The sequence below is a fragment of the Neolamprologus brichardi genome, chromosome 7 (genome assembly GCF_056152115.1).
Source record: "Neolamprologus brichardi isolate AB-2024 chromosome 7, ASM5615211v1, whole genome shotgun sequence".
NCBI lineage: Eukaryota > Metazoa > Chordata > Actinopteri > Cichliformes > Cichlidae > Neolamprologus > Neolamprologus brichardi.
The window spans coordinates 28,215,785-28,240,846 of NC_142110.1; the positions used below are offsets into that span (position 1 = coordinate 28,215,785).

The 25,062-nt window shown below is 42.0% G+C and overlaps 1 pseudogene; it reads right to left on the reverse strand.

Moving 5' to 3' along the window:
* Window positions 1-313: 313 nt before the first annotated feature.
* On the reverse strand, window positions 314-25,062 carry LOC102792815 (E3 ubiquitin-protein ligase TRIM21-like; annotated as a pseudogene).

Consider the following 25,062-nt stretch of genomic DNA (forward strand, 5'->3'; position numbering starts at 1 on the left):
AGCTGAACCCTGACTGCTCCGTATAACACAGACACATGTTTCTATATTCAGTCAAAGCATTTAACAAACTTGATGAAGGTTTTTGACATTTATTCTCTGTTATTTGGTTTTCAGCTTGAGTCTCCATTAGTGGGAACATTTCCTGATTCAACTTTTCTTCTGTTTGCATCAAATTCCATGAAAGTCAAATCAAAGTGTTAATCAGAGTCCTGAAAATCATATTTTATTAGAAAACATGGAGACTGTAGAGTATTTACGCTGGATATATTCATTTGTTCCCTTCAATAAAAATCAATCAATTCATCAAATAAAATCAGTTGTTGATCGACTCAGTTTGATTGAAAGGACAGATGATCAGAGGTGCAGAGTTTTTACCACCATCTTTGTTACAGGGACTGAAGTATGGGTGGAGTTCGTGATTGAAGGAGCAGCCAGTAGAGGAGTGGATAAGACCTGCAGCACCTACATCATAAAAGGAGACCAGACCCTCCTTATAATCCACAAACACCCCCACCATCTCAGGACCAGACTGAAGACAGAGGGGGACTGGAGGACCAGCAAGAGCTCTGTATTCATTTCCATTTCTCAGCCACACAGTCCAGAAACCATCCTAAGAACACAGTGTGATTTAACCTGAACCTCAAAGTAAAATCTGCCTGAAGAGAAACTCTGATTAAACATTATTGTAAACATTACAATAACGTGTAAAAATCTCTGGGTTGTTTGGAAGTTTCTTCTTCACATCACTATGATGCACTTGTTTTCCATCATCAGACAGGATGATATAAAGATATGCTGTATCAGGATCCAGAGTCACATCCACTGCATACTGCTGGACCCTCTTCAGCTCAGCCTCAAACAGCTTCTTCTTCCTGAGTTTCCCGAGTGTCTCCTCCAGCTGAGCCACAGCTCTCACCACAGTCCCCACCACCCACCAAGGGTGGAGCAGCTTTCAGAGACGAGAAGCTTTGGAGTAGGTGGAGGTGGTCTTCAGAGCATGAGAGCTGCTCCACCTCAGATCTTCTCTTCATCAGCTCAGAGATTTCCTGTTCCAGATCTTTGATGAGACCTTCAGCCTGTTTCTCTTTTGTTTCCTGTTTGTCTTCAATCTCCTTTATGAGCTCCTTCAGGCCTCTATCGACAGACTTATTTAGAGCAGTGAAGACCTGAACACCTTCTGCTTTCTGTCTGTCTGCAGCACCTTTACTCATCTTCACTGACTCTTTGATCTGCTGAATCTTCAGTCGTCTCTTCTGGATCATCTGCTGAATTTCAGCCTCTGTCTTCTCCAGCTCTGCCTTCTTTCCTTCATATTCTTCTCTCAGAGGAACAAACTCATGGTTCTTGGGGTCTGAAATAGAGCAGCGTGCACAGACATGTGTGGTTGGTGTTACAGAACAGCTCCAGAGGTTTATCGTGCTTCTTACACATTCTGCCCTCCAGGTTCTCCACAGCATCAATCAGCTGATGTCTTTTCAGGCCTTTCTTTGTCAGATGAGGCTCCAGGTGAGTCTGACAGTAGGACTCCTGACACACCAGGCAGGACTTCAGGGCCTTCAGTCTGGTTCCAGTGCAGATGTCACAGGGAACTTCTCCTGGTTTGGCAGCTTGTTGCTCTGAGCTGCTGCTGCTGACTTTCTGCTGAACTTCACATTTGAACTGAGCGACCACCTCAGAGAGCAAAGTGTTGACCCTCAGCTGAGGTCTAGTGTAGAAAGTCTCTTTATACATGAAACACTGACACACAACATTCATGTCACAGTGCTGAGTGATGCAGTTTTTGCAGAAGTTGTGTCCACATGGTATACTGACTGGATTAGTGAACACATCCAGACAGATGGAGCACAGAAACTGATCTTCAGATCGCAGACTGCTGGCAGCAGACGTGTCTGCACTCTGACGGAGAAAGAAAAGAAACACATTTAATTTAAAATTCACTTTAAATTTCATTTTTTGGAGATTATGTATTGGAATTTCAGGAGCGGGACCACACCTCCAAAAACGCTCCTTCCGGTTGTCATCTATATAGGTTCCCCCAGTTCTACCATCTGTTCATTCTCGTTTATGTGAAAACAGGGTCCATTCTCGGTCAGACGTCGCGTCAGACTGACAACTACTCAGGCTCAGCATCCATCACTTTTCCTCCGGCAATCCCAGAAACACACCGAACGTCACAGCGGCGCTTCCGAGAAACCGAATGTTGACGACCTCCTAGCAGTTTTCTCGACACCTGACATACGGTCTGCTACGTCCATCCATCTAGTCGTCTTATCTCCGCTAAATCCAGTTATGAAGTAACTCCGGCCGCCCACCACTTCAGCAAAAACCAGCGGGTTTGCCCGCCAGCAGAACTCACAGCTCCTCTCACATTGCTCCGAAACGGGCCACATGTCAGATGTCGGATGTCAGCGCCGAACCCACGCTTCCAAACAAATCACTGGTGGTGTGCGGATCGATATTGAAATATCGATTCTTCTGATACCAGTAATTTATGTTCTAGAATCGATTCTCATATTAAAATATAAATATTTTAGTATTTTGGGGTAAATTTGTAGTTTTTCATTAACATGAACGAAGTGGAAATAAATTATATCATTCGGATCATCTAAATTGGAAGGAACTACTTCCTCTTACGCCTTTCATAGTCATATGCAAAATACGGCTGTATAAATGGGTCGCAGCCCCTGGCCAGTGTTGCCAACTCCTCAGTAAGGAAAATTGCTATTGGCTATCCTAAAAGTCTCTAGAAGTCGCTAAATGTCACCATCGCCTAATTTGCATAATTGGTCATGCTAATGTAATTGCAACCCACGTTGTAGGAGAGAAAAAAAGGAGAGACATAAAGTGAGCAAAAAAAAAATGTCCTAAATGCATTTAGAATTTATTTAGAACTACAAATTACATTTCTTTTAGCAATTATTGTTTTTTTTTTATGTCACAATTCCATCCCTACTCCTTTATCTGGACTTGGACCGGCAAAAGTGACCCGAAATAGGCACTTTGTGTGTGCGTGTGTGTTTAAGTATTTTTAAACCTTGTGATCCACAAAACAACATAACAGTAAAAGAAGAACTGATTGCGTTACAGTCAGTGCGGGAGCAGCGGCTTCACTCATGCGCAATTCATTTGCAGTTTGGACTAGTGATGTGCGGATCGATACTGAAATATCGATTCCTCCGATACCAGTCATTTATGTTCTAGAATCAATTCTCACATTAAAATATCAATATTTTAGTAATTTAGGGAAAATTTGTAGTTTATCATTAACAGGAACACAGTGGAAAGAAACTGTATCATTTGGATTGTCTACATTGGAAGGAACTTCTTCCTCTTCCGCCTGTCGTAGTCATGTGCAAAATGCGTTGCAGCCGCTTGGCGTGCGCACTCACAACAATGGCTGAGCATAAATGAAGTCATGTGCGGACGTATTTTACTTCCACAAACGGCCGAGATGTAGTTTGCGATACATGTGGCAAGACAGTGAGGTGTTGTGGCAACACCACTAACCTCGTCAAAGACCTCAGAGTAAATCATATCACAGAATATGACGAGCTTATGTTGAGGTGAACTGAAGAGGAGAGGGGTAGGTACTGCCAGGGCAAGACAGACGTCTCTTGCAGAGTCCTTTAGTGCTGCAGGCAAGGAACATGCTCAAATAGTGCACAACTTCAGGTTTTTTATTTCTATATGATTATTCTGCATCGTTAAGCAATAAGAACAAGTAGTCTGATGTCCTGTAATCATTATGAAGCTATATTATTATATTATTATTACAATTACATAATGCAATTATATATTGTATTATGAAATACAATGAAACATTAAGTTTTTGTACAGTCTGTCTAATTCAGCTTTTCCATAAGTTCTACCATTTCCCTTAAATTAATTTTTAACTTTTGTATGAATTATGAGGATTTGCATGGGTTGCTATCGTTGCTGTGGACTGAGAGTTAGAGTGCGTGCACTCTAAGCTCTGAAACCCTTCTTCATGTACGAACAAACTCCTGTTGCTTACTCAATTTCCGCTGAACCCACACAAATCACACACCAAAACGTAGATATTTTTGTTGGCTTTAAGACAGTGTCACTATCATTATCGTGCAAGTTACGGTTTTTTCACAATTTGCCTCAAAGTGAAAAAAGGTCTGAAAACTCCCCATTCAAAGTCTATGGGGAGGTTGCAAAACTCAGAGCTGAAATTCTGTAACAGGAGGCATTTTTGAATCGTCATATCTCCTTAACGAAGCAAAGTTAAGACATGAGGCTTGTGCCAATATATCTTCAGACACTGCTGACACTCACAGTGGAAGCAGTTTTTACAATTATCTTACCCTTGAGCGATGAATTACGTTTGTTTGAGGGGCGGAAATCTGTCCTTCTCTCAGTTTTCAAACTCTGGAAATGAAGCCGTTTCTTCTCTCGTCATTCTCTTCTCTCGAATGTTCAAGTCTTTTCAGCATAATTTTTAGCTTCTTGGCCTGTTTACAGCAGAATTCTCAGTTTCTTCAACTCTTTTTACCATAAAATTCAACAAGTTCACTTTTTTTCAGCAGAATTTTCAGCTTTTTCACCTGTTCTCAGCACAAATCTTAGCCTCTTCTGCTCTTTTCAACAGAATTTTAAGAAGCTTCACCTCTTTAAAGGACAATTTTCAGTTTCATATCGTTTCAGTCACCTGAGAACCAGTTTGGCTCGGTGAGATAAGCAGCCGCCTTGAGACCAAGTGGCGCAGGTTCAAATCCTACCTGTAGCTGATGCCCTACGTCTTCTCCTCTTGCACTCACTCTACCCTTTCAAATAAAGCAGTTTTCAACAAAGACATAAGCTTCCACACAGTGTTTTCAGCAGATAGTTCTTCTTCTGCTTTTTTCAGATTCCACTACAAGGCATTCACACAGTATTTCCGCAGGAAATGCAACTTTTCCTAGTTTTTATTCAACAGCTAAATGTATAAAACATATATATTAAACATATAAGGTAAATATGCAATGTCAGATTACATTAAGATAGCTCAGAATCAGTGGTGGTCCTAGCCTGTTTGGCGCCCTGGGCAAACACTCCCTCTTCTTTTCTATTTTTTCTAAACTCATCACCTGATGGCTTTGAACTTTTCTTGTTTATCTTCCATTGGTTTTAATTTTGCACTGCAGTATGAACACAAATCCCCCAACTCGAGGATCGCCACAACATAACCTAATAGACCTACACCTTAGTTCACAGATATGCTTTGTCTAGGGTTTATTTCTGGGATTTCGCACAACCCAGGATTCAAATCATGAATACATAATGGGCTTGGATTTATAACATTATGAAGGAAATGTGCTCTATTTGGAAGCAGCCGGCCCCCCTCCCCTTTCGACAGGTTGTGTGTGAGACATTAAATCATCAAACATCAAACCCTGGAGGTTATTTGATGCTGCTCCAGCCAGCCAGAGAATCCCCCGCCGCCCCGCCCTCTCCTCCCTGTGCCGCGAGCAGCAGGCGCACCTCGCAAACGGAGGGCGCCCTTACTCCCAGCAAATGGTTCTCAATGAGAACACAATTATCTGTAAAAAGGTATTTTAGCTCCTGTTCATAGTCAGTGGTTTAAGTCAATGGTTCTCACATTTTTAGTGCATCACTTCAGAATCTAAACAAAGTTCACAAGTCACAGCTCACTTAAAAAAAAAAAACAAAAAAAAAACTGTCAATAATAAAAAGCATCCAGATTTAATTGTAGTGAATCAAAAATCTAGATCAAAAAGATTTACATGATCAAGCTCCCTTTTTGCTTGTTTTTCTTCAAAAACATTCATATTAGTTTCCCTGTAACCTCGAGTGAAATTATGCAGGTTTCTTCCTCCAGGATGCTCTCTTTATAGTAAAGTTACAGACTACTGGGTAATTTGTGCTTTAGTATGAAGTGCATGTAAACACTGGACCAAGCAGCAGTATGAAGCCTGAGCTAAGGATATGTCCAGCTTCTTCTTCCTTATAATAAACGAAATAATGCATTCAATTTGTGATGTGTTCACCCAACCAGCACACTGCCACAAAGGGCAGCATGCAGCCCCCTCATTATGTCAAATTTGCCAAAACAGATCAAAGGAGCTGCAGAGGGAACACGGAGCTCTGCATCAGCCGGTAAAAATACAACTCATTTAGATGGAAAAGGAGCAAACAACCAGCATCGCTTCCTCAGACTAGCCCTCGGTTGGCCTTTCCTTCAGAGCAGGAGCTGAAGCTGCTGTCCTGGTTTTTGTGAACCTCAGGTGACATGGATCAAAACACGAAGACTCTGCATTTATAATTTTACTCTGAAACCTGCAGGGAGGATTACAGCAATTAGCAGACTTCTGTCACAAAATATGAATCTCATCATGGAAAGTAATTAGTCACAGAACTGTAAAAACTCTGCCTCCAGTGGAGTTTGCTCAGAGTAAGACAGTCTCATCTGTTGAGGGCAGCAAGTCAAAGATCGGAACCAGAGGGAGTGGAATCTGCTGAATGTGAAGTTTCATGGTTGGTGCTCTGTGGCTTGGGCTTGGTTTCCAGCACACTCCACAGATGCCCAGATAAGATTAAGATTTGAAGAAATTTGAAGGATCTGATTTCTTAAAATGTTGCTAAAAATGTCTAAAACACTCCTGATTATCATGCTGAAAGAGGCCCCTGCAGTCACGTTGACCTGTGACCATCAAATCTAATCTGATCATTTCTAAATCCAAGTACGTTACTCCGTTTTGGAGCCAGCCTCAACAGGTAATTTGACAGAGTGCACTTCCAAGTTGGCTAAATTTTTAACCCTGGAGGTTGCTTTTTTTTCTGTCTATCTTTCCATGTGAGCTCTTGCTCCAGGACAACGTGTTGCAGCTTTGAACTTTCTGTTTCTTTGAGGTCTGAGTGTAATCATTCAGATGTCCAGAGGGGAGTTCAGAGCTGAGTCTCTTTGTGTTAAAAGGACCCTTCTGAGATGGTTTAGGTCCTCCTGAGTCCCCTTCATTGATGCTTTTCCAGGCATCGTCTGGACCCAGAACACAGTGAAGAGATTATCCTTTTTGTTTGTACTTGAAATGTCCTGGGTTTTGTTAGGCAGAGGCATGACTGGAGTACCATGACTACAGAGAGGTGGACAGATGCATATATAAATAGGTGTTTGTCTTGATTAGCAGCCATTAACAGTCTATTATCAGAGATCTCATTGACTTGTTGCGACATTAAAGTAGTGAGCTGGGTTCATTAGAGGTTTTCTGAGCATGCTGTCTGGATGTGCTTGAAATCGCAGCCTGCAGCAGAATGCTGGCCAACGCCAGATTTCACAAACAGTGGAGGAGTTTCTGCAGTGGCTCTGGCTTGGCTGCAACACAATCACCCTCACATCACAAGGCACAAGAGGCGTTTGAGATAACAGCTCCTACAAAGAAGCTTTGCATTTTCTTTCTACAACAGACTGAAATAGACTAAGACGAAACCCACAGAATCTATATCATGATGTCTGAACAGGAACTGCTCTGTGCCGCAGACTCAAGCAAGAGGCAAATATTGGATGGTAAAAAGAAATATTCCTGTGTGTGAAAATTAAGTGGAGAAAGTGTGACAATTCAGACCAGATGCAGTCTGCTGGGAAATCACTTTTACAACAAGCTCTCAGGATTAGTCTGCCATGATTTCCATTCTCATCACCCTCCCTGTTACATGCCCTCTACTCATCCACGCCTTCATTCCTATTTCTCGTTAAAACTTCATCTCTCTGATTGCTCTTCTCTGCCTCTCTCTCTTTTGTTGCTCTTTTTTCCCTCCTGTGCAGCAGCACAAACCCGAACTTGCTGCAACGCTGACCTCTTTTACCTTGGTCTCCTGGCACTAATTCAATTACAACAGCCACTAGAAAAGGCATTTATAATTAACACTGATTAATGAGGTGAAGTCAGAGGATACATCCGAGATAGAGTGATTGGACAACATTAGTGGGGGACAATTACGGAGGCGAGCTATGAAGCGAATCACACCCACAGTCATTAGAGGAGGAATCGGCGCTCGCTGTGGGGAAAGCAAGTATTGTTACCTAATATTGTTACCTAATATATGGTGACTATGTCTGCTGAAATACAAATAAAGTCCAAGAAGGCATCCTGCTGCTTCCAGATGCGGAACCACTTTTGATGTGGAGGAGTAGCAGCCGTACTCAATTGCCTTCACCCATCAGAGGAAACTCATTTCTGCCACTTGTGTTTTCAGATACATTCTTTTGGTCATTACCCAGAGCTCCATCAGTGAGGGTAAATCAACAGCTTCACCTTCACGCTCAACTCTCTCTTTATCACGTAACTGTAGATGCCCCACCTCCTTTCTTCCCTCACTTGTGAAGAAGACTCTTAGATTCCAGAGTCATGGATGAGGACCAGACTTGGAGCTTCAACTCATCCTCACAGCTTCACTGAGCTGTAAATTTCCCCAGTGTGAGCAGCATATCAACACTGAATGAGCGGTAATGGTCATCCCCTGCTGAAGTTAAAATTTCACTCAGAGTTTCATCAACCCTCTCCTATATTAGCCGTCCAGATAAAAAAAAGGCATCGTGTCTCTTTAATGTCTGCTGTGCAGTGCTTGTGGACCACTGTAGAGCCAAACACCCAGCAGCATCATCGCTCTTTTAAAAGCTTCATTGAGTCTTACCTTTTTCAGGCTGAAGACATACAGAATGTATTGTAGCTGCACGTTACTCTGTAATTAAACTGTCTGAATGCTTTTGCCTGCACATAGTCATTAGCTTTTTATGAGGAGTCACTTAGGGTGCCATACAACAAAATCAGTGAGGAAGTGAAGCAGAAAAGCAGCTAATGGTGTATCAGTGTTGTCTTACTGACATGTTGATTCTTAGTGCTGTCAGAACAGGAACAACAGGTTTTCATGCCACTGATAATACTTTATCTATTTAAACCCGAAACATGGCTCTTAGGCTGTTTTCAGATAAACCTGGCTGGGATTACTTACACTAGTTTCTGGAAGATGTAGTGAGAACACACTTTAAATACCATAATTTTCGGTCCATAAGACGCACCGGATTATAAGGCGCACTGTCCACGAACAGGTCCGTTTTCATACATAAGGCACACTGGATTATAAAGCGCATTAAGCGAAACAAAATTAGATAAGTCAAACTTTACTTAACTCATTCTTCTTGCTTCCTCCACTTCCGATTTATTAATGTTGAATTCTCTCGCAGCTGCTCTATTCCCATGTTGTTGCAGTATAATAATGACTAACCTCATATTGTTGATGGATTATTTCAGTTGTTCTCCTGACTGAAATTTGGTCCGTTTACAGCATCCTGCCATGCGATTGCATTTGTCCCTAACCATAGGGAACCCTCACATTAACTTTTATGGAGTGGAAAAAAGTTAGTGTTCCTCCTCCAGCTTCACTGTGTTTATGTGATGCTAACATAGCTGTGTTGCTAGTGATCACATAGCACATCATTATATACCAGCTAGCCCAACTTCAGTAAAAATCAGTTCGAGGGCAGTAAGCACCAGAACTCATACATGAGGCACACAAGATTATAAGGTGCACTGTTGATTTTTGAGAAAATTAAATGATTTAGAGTGCACATTACAATGCGGAAAATACGGTATGTAAAATGATCTAAAGTGGTGCCTGGGAAAACAATGTAAGCACCCAAGTTCATGATACATATACTGTAGGTATAACTGTACTGCAGCTTGCCAGTGTTAAAGCCAAATAATTCCTATTCTATTCAGATGATAGCCAGTTATATTATCTACATTGCCAACTCAAATAAATCAGCTTACTGACCAAAAGCAGAATGCTTCATGATCTCGGGGGCTGATGATGTTTATGGAACTTCTGGATTCCAATTTGTCTGCATGAGTTATGGGTCTGGTTAGGTTTTAATTCTTACATTTGGCTGGTTGGGTTTGGATTCCTGTTTCATTTGATTTCATTTCATACTGAACTATACAACTATACTTATTGTCTTGGCTGTATCATGGCTTAGTGTGAGTTTCTTGCTTCTGCGTTTCATATTTGCCCTTTAGGTTTTTCTTTGAGCTTTAGACCCCTGCTGTGATTGTCATTATTACTGTGGTGGCGCGAAGGAGGGATAACCAGTGAAGGTGACTAAGGGATGTTGACAATGCCACCTGGGGAGGAAGTTACACCCCAGGAAATATGTCTGTGAAGGTTCTCAGTCATCCAGGTCATCGTAGTCTAAGGAGCTTGGAAAGAAAAGCATCTGGAGTTTTTTAAGTTGCTTGAAGACGTTTCACCTCTCATCCAAGAAGCTTCTTCAAATGGTCAAATGGTGGAGAGTCCCAGATTTAAACCCCGTGGGAGTTTCCCCCCAAAGAGGGACAAAAGGACCCCTGATGATCCTCTACCTAATCACATGAGCCATGGTGTGAAAACGGGAGTAGGTTACAATCAGCCAGGGTTTCGGATGAGCTCATTGTGAAACCTGGCCCCACCCTATAATGTGATTTCCTGAGGTCAGATGGCCCAGGATGTGAGTGGGCGTTAAGGCGGCTGGGAAGGGATCTCAAAACTGGATTATAGATGGATAGTTGATGTCGTAGGCCACCGCCTCTGTTCAAAGATGGTCGCTCACAGTGGACATAAATGACCTCCACTAAAGCAACAAAACAACAAAACATATAAAACATTAAACAAATCAGTAAAAGAGTTTTAAACGAAACAAATACTCCCTAAGGTAAAGTTATAGTTTATAAAAACATGATTAAAATATATCAAACAATTCAGAGTAAAAGACCATAAAACCAGGAGTCAGTTAAGGCCAGTCCATAAACGTTTGCAAAATGACAACATGGCTACAGCAGTGTGGCACAATCCACTCTCTAAAGGGCAATACTAAAATGAGCAGCTTTCCTGGAGAAATCAAACCGCTCTACAATGCTTAACCGCTTAACGCTCTTGGCCACGTTGGATGGGAAAGGACTGCCAAATGCCTCTGTGTGGTAGTGAAGCGCAGCTGTTTCTTACAAGGCCTCTAATTATCAGCTGGAAAGGTGTGGACATTAGTGCTGCATTCGCGGACATCACGTAAAAGCCTACCCCAAAATCTACTTAACTACATTACTTTCAGCTGGGTTTCATTTTCCTGCCATCATCCATGTGTATAAATAGCCCTGTCTTTCTTGTTGTCTCTATTAGTGATGGGATTTCTGGATCTTTTTAGGGAACCAGCTCTTTCGGCTCGGCTCACTAAAAAGAGTCGGCTCTTTCGGCTCCGAACCGGCTCTTTAGGTTGTTTTGTTGCTTTAATTAATTTATTATTAACAACAATATAAAATTATGCACAAAAGGAATTACTAATGTAAAAAAAAGTGGTTTTATTTATATATGTTTATATATATATAAATATATGGGGTGGCCCCTAGAGACAACGCACATACAAACTCCAAAACACATTTCTAGCGTTAACTGAACTTCCAAAACAGAGCTACCAAGATCACTTGAATTACACAATTGACAGCATATGTGTATTGTTTGTGTATTTATACACAAGCACTCATATATATTCAAATAATTCAAAACAATGTTCATTTACCTGTTACTACCACACACCAAATCCAGTCGTTGGTACTTGCTGGCTTGTGTAGCCACTAGGTAACAAAAGCTCAACACTGCGCCTAGCATCCTGGAGCACTTCTGTTGTCTTTTGTACGTGTTTTGGAGTATTTACGTGCTTCGTGGTTTGTACGTGCTTCAGAGTTTTTACGTGTTTTGAAGTTTGTACGTACTTCGTCTCTAGGCGCCACCGTAAATATACTTTTATTTATTCACTCCACATAAAATGTAATAAATAAATCATATAATACAAAAACCAACTATTCACATTTCAACTTTTCACTTTTAACTATTCTGCTTTTTCCCTTTAAACAAATTTAAAGTGAAACAACACAAAACACTGCAAACCACAACACAATTAAATATAAATTAAAATATGAAAACAAAAAGAACATGCATATTCTCTGTCAAATGGGCCTGCATGAATAAACTTTCTGTATCATTTATCATCCGCAACTGAAAATAGCTGGGGATGATTATTCTACCTTTCTAATGTGAAGTTGTTGTCCCTGGCTCTCTTTCTCTGTCTCTCCCTCTCGCTCTGTACCACCCCTCCCCCCTGTTCCCAGCGCAAGCACAAGGCTCGCGTGCGGAGTGAAGCGGAAAAAAGTGCGAGAGAGAGGGTGAGAGAAAGAGAGAGAGAGGAAAAAAAAAACCACGGCTCGCGATAAGGAGCCGGCTCGCGTCATTCATGTCAAGGAGCCGGCTCTAAGAGCCATTTCGTTCGCTACCGACCCATCACTAGTCTCTATTGCATCCTCCTATCTTCTTTTAAGTTTCCTGTGCCTAGTTATTTACTTATCGTTACACTCAATGTAAGAATGAAGAGAATCCTTTATAAGACTCAAAGGGAGATTAATATAGGTTTAAACCCACCTATGGCTTCTTCATCAGTAACCTGCCTTCTGATATCATCATTTATGTAGTCTATAATTACATAAACTCTTGAATTTATCAGTCACCAGAAGGTTTTGAATCATAAATATTTATAAAGAATGATGTTCAAAAATATATCAATTTGAGCTGCTGTGTAAGTTTTAAAAAGTAAAGATAACTTCTTCTTCTGCTGTTGTGTATAAACTGCTTCCTCCAGAGGAATATGTATGATGTTGAGATTGATTTGTCTTAACTGTCTTAACTTTGTTTGTTCATCCGTGGATACATTTTCAGAGCATCATTAAGTGCTGAGGGATTGCTTGAAAGTTTGCTTGAAAGTGTTTTGCACTTGGAAAAGTTGCCTTTCTTTTAATGACGTGTCTTATTTTTACCGGTGGAATGAGACTGTAAATGACAGATTAGTACTCTGAAACAGGGAGATCATTAATAGTGTATAGTGACCATCTCCGGCTATAAAACAAAAAAACTCAGTAATTCAACAGCAGTGTGCAGTGTTGGGGAGTAACGTAATACATGTACCGGCATTACGTATTTAAAATACAAAATATGAGTAACTGTATTCTTACAGTTACCGTTTTGAAAGGTGATATTCAGAATAGTGTTACTTTGTTGAAATAAAGGGATTACACAGCGGTCTTTTCCTGTTTCATATGTTAGGCTATGCTCTCTCTATTTTTCGTAATTGACTATGTGCACGTTAGCATATGCTTCTTCCGGTGCGGAAACTCCTGTGGGGAGCTTTGTTTCTGGTGTCCTATTCTTGCCCTGTTTACGGTCCAAAACAAGTTAAGCAAATGAATGAATCAAGCAGCGATTTACATTTCTATAGATGTCTTGGCCATTTACCCACTATATCTGTAAATGATGTTCATCGACTTGTCGATATTTTTTCCCCTGCGCCTCAGAGCAAAAGAGAAAAGGGATTCAAATTTTATATTTCTCAGTATCTGTAAACAGCTGTCCCTCATTTATCGCGGGTGTTATGTTCTAAAAATAACCAGCGATAGGTGAAATCAAGTAGACAATTTTATTTTTTGACGGTGCAAAATGTTTTGTGGACATACAGTACTGCACTTCAGAGTCACACTGCTAGCGATCGATGCAGCGATTCTGTACTGTACAGGTGAGACGTCACGGAGGAGATCTGGTGTTAGCAGCGATCAGGACGCAGGACACAATGTGACGGATAAAAAAATAAGCAGGCAAACTTGCACTAAAAAATCTGCAAAACAGAAACTTTTTTCACGGTTTGTTAACATGCTGTGTAGGTGTGTACTTGACTAGCTGATCTCGACATAATGGGGGAAACATCTGGTTTGACTATTCTTCACCTGTAGTTTGAATGCTGAACATTTGCCTGTTTAAATCATAAGACCAGTCACTATACAGAGATGTGCTTCTGAATGTGGACAATGTGTCTTCTGCATGCAGTAATGCAGTTCTGCTTGTGTTGAGTGATGTAAACAACTGATCGATCTAAACTCTTTAAACGTCAAAATTGATCATTAGATTTTTTATGACACGACAGTGGTGAGTGTTTCCACCTTCTCCTCTTTGTAACTTAACACGATCTTTCCGTTTTCGAGTATTGGACATGATTTTGGAGTATATCAATTGACCTCAAAGTAAAGCTACCGGAAATGTACAACCCCACATCCTGTCTCAAACCAGGAAGTTAGCATTTTCTCGTGCACATGGTCTATTCCACGCTGGTGGAAAACCAAACAAAACACGCATTAAAAGGCTCTAATGCCTGTTTCTCAATCTCACGGCCCATGTCACCCCTACTTGCAGCCCGCATAATGATGTAAAGAAATATTTTTAAAAGTTATTTTTCAAAAAATTATTTAATATGAAGGCAATAGGCAGAGTGTTACAGGCATAGCCCTAAAGAAAGTAGCCTCATGGGCAGTGTAGTCCGTGCTGCAGGGAGAATGGACTGCCATACCCGTTATGTGTCTGTGAGCGAGGGAGGGAGAAAAAGGAAAAGTACGAGCTGTCATCGAGCAGAAACGGGAGCTGGAAGCATGTAAATATAATAATAACCACTGCAGCCAAGAAGAGTGCCTGACGAGCCCAGTTGTAAGTAAGCTATTAAGACTCGACTGTACACCGTGTTCGTGTTTTCCTCCAAAAACAATAAGTTCCGTTGGAGCAGCCTTTCAACGCCTCTCTCTGTCTCTCGCAAGCAAAGTTGACCCAGACAACAAAGTAAAGCTATTTTTTGGCTACGAGCCCAACACGAACCAAACGTATTAGCCAGAGGTCCCTTTACTACGGTTCGGAGCCGCGAACCTGTTTTATATACGCGCGGAATAGTTTTAAATCACACAGCAATAGTACATTCATGTAGTTGTAAAAAGCATGATAATATATTAAGTAATCCAAAGTATTCAGAATACGTTACTCTCATTGAGTAACGTAACTGAATACGTTACAAAATACATTTTGGGGCATGTATTTTGTAGTCTGTAGTGGAATACATTTTAAAAGTAACCTTCCCACAGATGTGGACTGTATTCGTGGGCATGGCTCAAACATTCTAAAATGATGACGTTTACAAACAAAACTTTAAATTGTCTACTTTATGACAAACGTGAACAATATAAGTAACTCCCTCTCCAGTGAGAGTCCAAAAATGGCCCTGTAGTTGCTTCGAATGAGCTCATATTTTTATTAAAATGGTACATTTTCTCAGTTAAAACATTTGAAATGAATCTTTAAATCCAGAAAACAGTCCAAATATGAACCTTTTACATTTCTAGGTCTCGTAAGGCTATCCTGAGGTCCAGTAACAAGCCTCAGTGGTCAGTTTGTGCAGATTATATGTGTGGAGGAAAGAAATGGATCTTTACTGAACTCTGAACATGAAGATCAGACTTAACCCTCGTGCCGTCACCCGAGTCAGGTCTTCTGAAAGGCCTCCCAGGCTGCTTTGCTGTAATTGTCTTCATTACTTCATGCTGACCTGCGTCTGATTCGTCACATCTGAGTCCTCGCCACCCCTCCACTCTCACCTTTTCCTTGCTTTTACAGTACCTCACACTCAGCTTTGTTCATTTAATTAAGGTGTAATTATATCTGAGGCTGCAGACATCCAGCGTCAACTTCTCTGCAGGTTTAATATCCACCTTTCACGCTAAATCAATTCTCCTCCAAACTGAATCTGAAATTAAATCTCAGATCATGTTAAATCACATTTGAATCAGAAAATTATGCTACTTTAGAATAAGGACATCACATGGAGCTCAGAAGGATGACTGAAAGAGTAATAATATGTTAATAATTATCATCATCTTCATCATTATGAATCTAAAACACTTCCCTCTGGTTAAGTATCCTTTGCGGGGAATGTTAAATGTGCTTCACAAACTGAAACTGGATCAGGTTCAGACCACCAAAGGTGCTAGCTTACATAAAGACTGATGACCTTCTTGTTTTAGTTCCTTTAGGCTGACAAACTCTGAGGCCAAAGAGGAGATTTTTCCTCTCCGCTTTGACTGATCTAAATTTACTGAGAATATGAGCTGAAGAAGAGGTGGACTCCTTTTGTGAAGAGTCCCGTTGATGCAGTGTTGTGTGTTCTGTGTTTGTGATAATGACTGATGTGATTGGGTGAGTGGAGAGTGTCTCGTTCAGAGAAAGGCGCGATCCCTTTGCTTTTATTTTCAGGCGATGTGCTTCTGCTGGCTTAGTCAGAATCCACCTCAGTTTGCACCAAGCGTGAAGTGATGTGGATAAAGCTGTGGTTCGCTGGAACACGGTGGAATAAGAGTGGTTGCCCCAAAAGGGAGCAGTTTATGAATTTTGGGATCTGGACAGTGGATATCTGCGGGGTCAGTGGTAATGTGAGCGCTGTGCTGGACTAAAGTGAAGCTTAAATGTTACCTCAATTGTCATCCTGAGCTCTCAATAATGACCAAAATGAACAGATTCAGATACAAGGGTTAGGATTAGGATTCAATTTTATTGTCATTACACATGTATAAATACAGGGTAACGAAATACAGTTTGCATCTAATCAGAAGTGCAAAAGCAGTAAGTGCAATAAGAGCAGATTATATACAGATAATATACAGATAAGACAAAAGTTTCCTGTGAGCCCTACAGACAGGCCGAGGAAATCCTGTAGCAGTAAAGTGAGCCTTTGAATCGTTCAGTCTTCTGTGTTCATGATATCTCAGTATTGACCAGAAGAACAAGACTGCAGGTAAAAGAGGCCGGCACAGTTTCTGACTGGTCTCAAGCAGGCAAATGCCCCTGGTGGATTCTAAGGCTTACCTGTCACTCACCTGACTGCCCACTCTTCACAGATCTCCACTGCCCACTGGTACCTCCTCCTGAGCTTTGCTTGCTTGGACTCTCAAATAAGACCTCATCCTGCAAACCCTTTCAGTTACTGCCCTTTAATAAACAAAGCATACCTAACTGTCTCCCTCCCACTCTACAGACGCTGCTCATGTTCAGTATGATGAGGACGCGTTTCTCTACGGTCTATCACGGCTCAACACTCAGACAAACGGACCTTTAATGACTCTCTCTATTGTGTGACTGTCTTCTCTCTGCGTCAGAATCTGGCGGACATGCAAAGCTCAGAGGTAGAATAAGAAACCGCTGGATCTGGTCTGGGAACACCTCAGTATCCCAGGCGAGGAAGTGGAAAACATTCCTGGGGAAAATGATACCAGGAATACACTGCTTAATCACGACCAAATTTCACATAGGTAGAGTAGATGGAGCTCGCCTCTACAGAGACCTTTTTACAGCTGTAAGTTTTACTGAAATTTACGGGAGACACCAGGCTGAAAAAAACGCCCACAAGCTCATGTCCATGACCTTCTTTATCCTTGGGATTAGCTCAGGCTGTAAGTAGGCAGCAATTTTCTAGGATTTTGCCAAATTTGCAGATAAATAGAGTACATTGTGTCTTATCCATCAACCTGCTGACATTTCTTCTGTTATTTCCTGAACAGCTGATGTTCCAGCTGCACGAGCTCACTGCTCTTCTAAAAGAGAAAAAACGCCTTCTTCACCTTTTCTCAGCAAACTCTTGTTCCTGCTGCTGCTTCGGCATTCTGTTTTATGTTTGTCTTCGCACACACATACACACACATACACACACACACACACACACATACACACACACGAAGAAGCACACCGGAGAGGCGGTATCAGGGTGAGACATGTTGGTTAGGTAACAAAGCGCTGAGCTGTAATTGGAGACTTTCTCGCTGCCTCCTCCGAGCTGACATTGATTTAATTGAATTTAATTTCGACTCCCTCCATGGGGACGCTCAGATAACATTAATTAGGTTTTCTCTTTTAACTTTTTTAATACTACCCTTGTGTCCCTACAGAGTTTATGCAAAGCCAACCTACCTGTCTATCTCGCTGTCTATCTGCCACTCGTCTTTCTGTCTGTCTTCTAGACTCCCTCCATCCCTGTCTCTACATACACTTTATTTTTCACCTTTATCTCAACCCACAGCTCTAATAGGAGCTATTTCACCCGCACACATAAATATTTCCTCTGACACACACAGAGTCTAGGTGGTAGTTATGGATACAGTCCAGTTTTTAAATGTGTTTCTGAGCGCTCAGGACTGATGCTGTGACTGCTATATAATTACAGTTGACAGGCAGGAGGCAGACAATAAAAGCAATACATCCACTGTGGCTTTTATCTTTGAATACTTAAAATACATGCACTGCATCAGCAGAGACTTCCAGGGTCTGACAAAACTATAGAACTGAGCTGCCACACTTTTATTTTGTAAAGATGTTTTTTTGTTTTTGTTGTTGCACCTCCTGGGGACAGACTGTACATAAATAATGGACATGGCTACCATGATATCACCCACTGGTTGTGGATTTATCATTTGGAGATTATTTATCGGAATTTCAGAAGCGGGACCACGGCTCCAAATACGCTCCTTCTGGTTCTCATCTATATAGGTTCCCCCAGTTCTGCAAACTGTTCATTCTCGTTTACGTGCCCCACCCTCCCTCTCTCCTCTTTTCAATTCTTTAGCTTCTTCACTCCTATTTAGTACACGGGGATCTGCCAGGCCCGGGAGCCATCACCAGTCTCCTTCGAGGCCTTCCCCAAACCGCAGCTCAATTCATGTCCAAGCATTCACATTTACCTACTGAAACGCTGTCAAACCTAAAATGAGGACGTGGGCCCAGCCAGTGAAATTAGAGTTTTGGTTACCACTATCTTGAATTTTGGGAGTCAGAAATGTGCCATAATGTACCAAATTGTCAGCTGGAATTAACCCCGGCTAATCAACACTCAGTAACATCCAGTTTCTCCTGGACGCTCTGTTAGTACAGTGGCCATATATTGGTATATTGGTCACATGATGTAATTATAAATGCTCCAACAGCACAAACACGGTCCAGAGGTTTATTGTGTTAACTGGCTGATGATAATAAGATCTTTATTTTGTAAATCATAATAATTAATTATTGTCTTCATAATAATCTACATAATCAGAGCATAGTCTTTGGATATTCATGAAATTGACAGAAACAGACTTCAGCAGCTATAAAGCAGAGTTAACTTTAGCACAACAACAAACTGCTGATTCTGTTCAGAGTTTCTCTCTTGGTAAAGCTTCCACACTTTACTTTTTCTAATTCAATGAAAAAAATAAGATTTCTTTGTTTCTATTCAAGATTTTCAGCTACAAAATGTAAACCTTCCCTTTATGTGAGGATGAATGTATTATTGAATCATCCAAGGCCAGCAGACACTGTGGGAACATTTCACACTGGAGCACTAGTACATGGTGTCAGGTGAAAACCTTGCATTTCCAAATGATTGTAAAGACTATAAAAGCAGAGACAAATAGAGTGAGATTTTTTTTTTTTTTTTGGATTCTCAGAACGACAAAGTAAGAAAACTGAGAATCCAGTGTTTTTCATCAGCAGCAGAATGACTTTAAATGGTTGTTCTGTACACCTACACTGCATCAACACCAAAGCTGGCAGCCTGTATTGTTCTACTCGCAACAAAAAATTATACAGAAGCAATCAAAGCGATTTCTTTTCATCACCAGGACAGCTACAGCGTGTTTGCATACAGATATGAAAGACAAAATGTGGATGGAGAGCAGTCAGAAAGCATGTGAGTCTGCAGCTGCAGATTTATCCCTCCCACCTCCACCTCCACCACCAACACCCCCACCTCGTTTTCATCCCCTTATCTTCATTTAGCTCCCAGAGGCTTTGGTGCTGCAAACACTGCCGCATGCACTCGCATTCACACACACCTGCTGCAGTGCATATAACGTGCACACGCTGTTATAACAGCAGTGTGCAACCTGATGATGATCTTCCTCCACTATTTAACAAACTGGACCAGATTAAAACACCTTTTCATGGTTTTATGCTGCCGATCTTTTATACTTTCATGCTATTCTTGTATGCTGACAGACTTGTATGTCTTGCTGCGCTTTGCGTGGACATCCTCACCTTTCTGTGAGTAATTCTGCGTTCCTTTCATAAAATTAGCCAAAAAACACCTCACTATTTTACTTAAAGTATCAAAAGTGAAAGTGTTAAATGGAATAATATTACTTCTGCAGGTGTTTAAGCTTCTAACTACTCTGCGGTCAGTGGTTAGCATCGGTTTCTCATCAAAGAACAGACATTTATTCATAAAACATACATGTAAACTAGCCACTGTTAACTGGACACACACGCGCTATCAAAACGACAGATGCTTAACATGGAGCCCTGCTTCCAGAGACAATTTCCAACTGCCGTCACAAGATGGCAGTAATTTAAAGGATGTTAGTTTCCAGTTCATGCTAGCAGGTCAGTCAACATTAGCCAGAAGAAAGTGGATCAGATTCAAATGTCCTGCTGATGTCACCCATAGTTTTAACCCAATTATCAACGCCCTGTTTGGTCAGACGGGCTTTATTAGATAAAACTAGACTTCTTCTGGCTAATGTTAGCTGACATTAGCTGCTTCACTCAATACAGGCTTGAGCTAAGTATTGGCTCCGATGTTAAATGACTGTGTCTGGCTGTTTTCAGTGTTTAGTTACAGGGAGCACTAATAACAGGAGAGCCTGTTTTTTTTTTTTTTTAAATTTGGGCTTTAATGCATATAAATGAAGTGAAATGAAAATATTCTTTTATAATGGAATTGCATTTCTTATTATTATTTTACTTGAAGTAATAGCTACTGTTTCCCCTGAAGCGAGAGCCAAGGCGGAGGAATGTGGAACACCAGCACAAATTTGATGAAGCTCAGCTCAGAGGTGGAACACAGGTGAAGGAGGACGCTTTTAACGGTTGGTGCAGATTCACAGCGCTTTCTTTAAAACTGGCTTAAGGTGTTTTTGAGTTTCTGTGATCTATTAAATATTACCTCATCAATCAGCAATCATGTGGTATCAATGTGGTGAAATTCCGACTTGCATCACTTGGTTCTCCTCCACCTGTTTCAATGTCATGACACATACAGGTGCGCACGCATCCTGAAAAACACTGCAGGCCTTTCTGCCTCCTGCTGTGACTGCAACACATCAAACACTCTCTCTCTCACACACACACACACACACACACACACACACATATACACACACACACATGTACGCACACAGACACACACTTCATGTATTGCATCATGTGTAAATGTGCATAAACACCCTCTCTGTCAGCGTGTTTGCGCGTTCAGGTGGTGTGAGCGAGCTAAAGCGACAAGCGACTGACCGAACTCCTGCCATCGCCATCGCCGCCACTGAATACCAAAGAGCAGCTCCCACTGAGCGTAAACACAGGGCGCAGCAGGGCCGTGACAGATGACGGCAACGCTGCTGCTCCTGAGCACCTCCGGCATCAGACGCTGAACGTCAGTGGAGGGAAGATAATCACAGGCCGACGGCAGGAAAGGAGACAATATGGAGGCAGGAGGAGCAGGGTGAAGTGCTCTAACAGCCTCACCACAGGATGCTGGCCTCGGAGGCGGAGTCAACCCGTCATGCAGAGTCGACTCGCCTGAGTCTGCTGTGGAAGGTGGAGGCAGTCAACTCCTCTCCTCTCATCTCCTCTTACTGTGGTTTCTAGCTGCTGCAGGTCGGGTTCCTTCAAGTTTTTTTGGCCAGCAGGTGGCAGAGGCCTTCGTCGACCTTTACACCCCAGGCGCAGCAGCTCCACCACAGAGCTCCTCCATCACTTAGTTTTCACATATGAAGGTATAGATTTGTTCGACTGATAACCTCCTCCAAGAAAAGCTGTTTTTATAAAGAAGCAATGCCTGAGAATCTATCATAACCTTTAAACACGTTACACAAGTTTAGAGTGTAAAATGCTGTGTAACGTGTAGCGGTGTAACGTGTAGCGGTGTAACATGTAGCGGTGTAACGCTCCAATGCTCCAAAGCAGCCAATAACACATCAAGATGCGCTCACATCCACAGGGATACTGGCAAGTTCTGTTAACTAAACGTGCGCCGAAATCAGTGCCTTTGTTACACCTGACCATTTTTTCACTACATCGTCATGCCGTTTGGATTAAGAAATGCCCCAGCCACATTCCAGCGACTGATGAACACTGTGTTACGTGGAATCCGAAATTGTGAAGTGTATTCGGATGATATAGTGGCCTATTCATCCACCTGGACTGAACACCTCAAAACCCTTAGCGAAATATTTGACCGCCTGTGTGATGCCTCTCTGACACTAAACTTGGCTAAATGTGAGTTTGGAAAGGCTGTTGTAACCTACCTAGGCAAGCAAGTAGGACAGGGTTAAGTCCTCCCTTTTGCTGCTAAAGTGCAGGCAATATTAGACTTCCCAGCTCCTCAAATGCATTGAGAGCTGCATTGTTTTTTAGGCATGGCCGGTTACTACCGTAGTTTCTGCAAAAACTTCTCTGAGGTAGTAGCCCCGTTTACCAGCCTTGCCAGTCCTAAGTCACCGTTCGTGTAGTCAGAGACATGTCAGTTTCCTCGGGTTTGATCCTGTACTTACTGACCCTGACTTTACATGTTCATTCAAGCTCGAGGTGGACGCCAGCGCTTTGGGGGCTGGCGCCGTGCTCCTGTAGGAGGATGAACATGGCGTTGACCATCCTGTCTGTTTTTTTGTTTTTTTTTTTTAATTCATAAAACATCAGCTACATTATAGCACGAGTGAAAAGGAAGCTTTAGCTTTGCTGCTTGCCTTGCAGCATTTCGAAGTGTACCTTGAGTCCAATCCTCTACTAACCATTGTATTTTCCAACCATAACCCCCTCGTGTTCTTATCTCAGATGCAGAACAGCAACCAATGCCTCATGCTCTGGTCTTTACTCCTCCAAGACTTTAACATTGAAATCCGTTAGAAGAAGGGCTTAGATAATGTCATGGCTGATGCGCTGTCTAGATCATGAATCAAACTTCTCGTTGAGGACGAAAAGTTTGATCTTGGATAGGGGGACATTATGATTCAGTGTTATGGATGTTTTGCACTTTGTCTGCCACACCAGAGGGCGGCATAGTTTGTGTCCTGTGTCATTGATGTTATGTGGGTTCCGGGTGTAGGCTGACCATTGATGGAGGACTGGGAGAGGCCGGCTATAAATGAGGACCCTTCTGAACCGGCACGTCCCCCAACTACTTCCTGTTCCCAACGAACTGTGCATGTGGCTGCATATGAATCTGTATTCTGGAATGAGAAGCTTTTGCTGTGTTGTAAATAGTTTTGTTGTAAATAGTTGTAAATACTTTTACTCAGTAGATTTAGAGGTGAGAAGCCATTTTCTTTTGGAACCTTTTCTCCTGTTTTTGGTTAGGGAGGCAGGTGAGGGGGTTTCCGTGTAGGTAAGCCAGTTGCACTTCATTTCTAGAGAGTTTTGTTTGTTGTTTTGGCCATGCTCACCCTGACGCCCGCTACCTTTTGGGACTTAATAAACTAACCGGATGTTGTAAATCTGTGGCAGTTTTTGGTTTGTCTTCCTTGAGAGCAGGGAGTGTGGGGGCACTTTCCTTTCTTTTCTTTTTTTTATTTTTCTTGTGTTGCACACCGGTTCCCCCTGGGCTGCAGTGTAAAATAACACTGCAAGTGTAGCTTCCTGGTTTGAAAGGTGAAGCCAGTGCAGATGTGCCTTAAAGGGGTTTAAAGGAAGTCCTACACATGTGTGGGTCTGTTTGTGCTCTGACTCTTGAGACTGTTGTATATCTATAAATACTTTTTTATATCTAGATAATAATATCATTCAGTCCAGGCAGCGGAGCAACTTCACTAAAATAATCATTCAGCTCCGCTGGACTGATTATTTTTATACTGCTTGCTGTCACTCTGTATAACTCAGTACAACTGCATTTCAGAGAATCAACCTCCAGATCATCATCATCACATTAATACTCATACTGCACTGCAGTACTGTGAGCCATAAAATTAAAGCCATGGGTCACTTTCAGAAGGTGCTGTAGATGAATGACGACAAAAAACAATTCACTTTTGCCTGTTGCTAGGTGGTTGCTTGGCAACATGATGACATAGCTGAAGGTTTTTATGTTATCTGCTACAGAAGAAACTTCAATGGCCTGAGATGTACCTGTGTGCCAGTTTTGGGTGCCGAACACACCGCATGGTACTGACAACTCCACACTGTAAAAAGTTCACTTCTTTTAATGAAGACTTCCAGGTTTGCAGTTTTCCAGCAGCTTCCAGTCATTGTTTCTTTGCAAGTTTAGCCTCCACCAGCCGATCTGGCAGGTGAGAGTTCTGTTCTCACAGCTTCCTGTGAGAAGTTGTTGGAAGGTTGCAGGTAAGTCTCACCTGAAACACAAGCAAAACCAAACTGCAACAAAACAAATTAAATCACAACCTCAGACAAACAAGAACGCAGCAGAGTCAGTGAAACACAAGTCAGATGTAAATATCATTTCTTGCTTTTTACAGGTAATTTCCTTTGATTCCAAAAGAAACTTTGTATCAACTCGCAGTCAAAGGAACAAATAGCTGACACTTTCACACATTTAAAAATCAGTGAATCCATGGAATATAAATGCTTGTGCTACTCAAACTGCTCTGGTTTACCTCAAGGTGTCATGGTCTGGGTGGTTTTCCACAGCATCGGCTCCTCCCCACTGGGTGGAGTCTTTGTTGTTCCTCACCTGATGGCAATCATACCGGCAGTATTTATGACCTGCGCACTCAACTGGTCTTTGCCAGATTATCTGCCAACTTTAGTCAGTTCTCGGCCTCACGTCTGTTCCTTGGTGACTCATTGTGTATATTAACCTTATTTCCTCTGTTTTCTCGTCAGCATCTGAAACCCACCTACCAAGCTCTCCTGGATACAAGTTTGCAGCCGCCGGTAATCTCTACCTTTTTTCGAACTGCCAGTCTCTCCTGCCTGCCTCCCTGCATTGCACGCAGCACCCACCTGGACCTCTCCTGCCTCCCTCCTCCACACAACCCCCACCTGCAAGCTTGTAAGACATATCAGTGTATTATTCTCAGATTCACTCGCAGCTCTCTGTGGGATTCCCCTGACTGCTCTCTCCTCTGTTTCAGTGCCTTGGCCAGCCACAGTTTCCCCTGCCCAGTCCCTGCACCCAGTTATCCCTGCCAT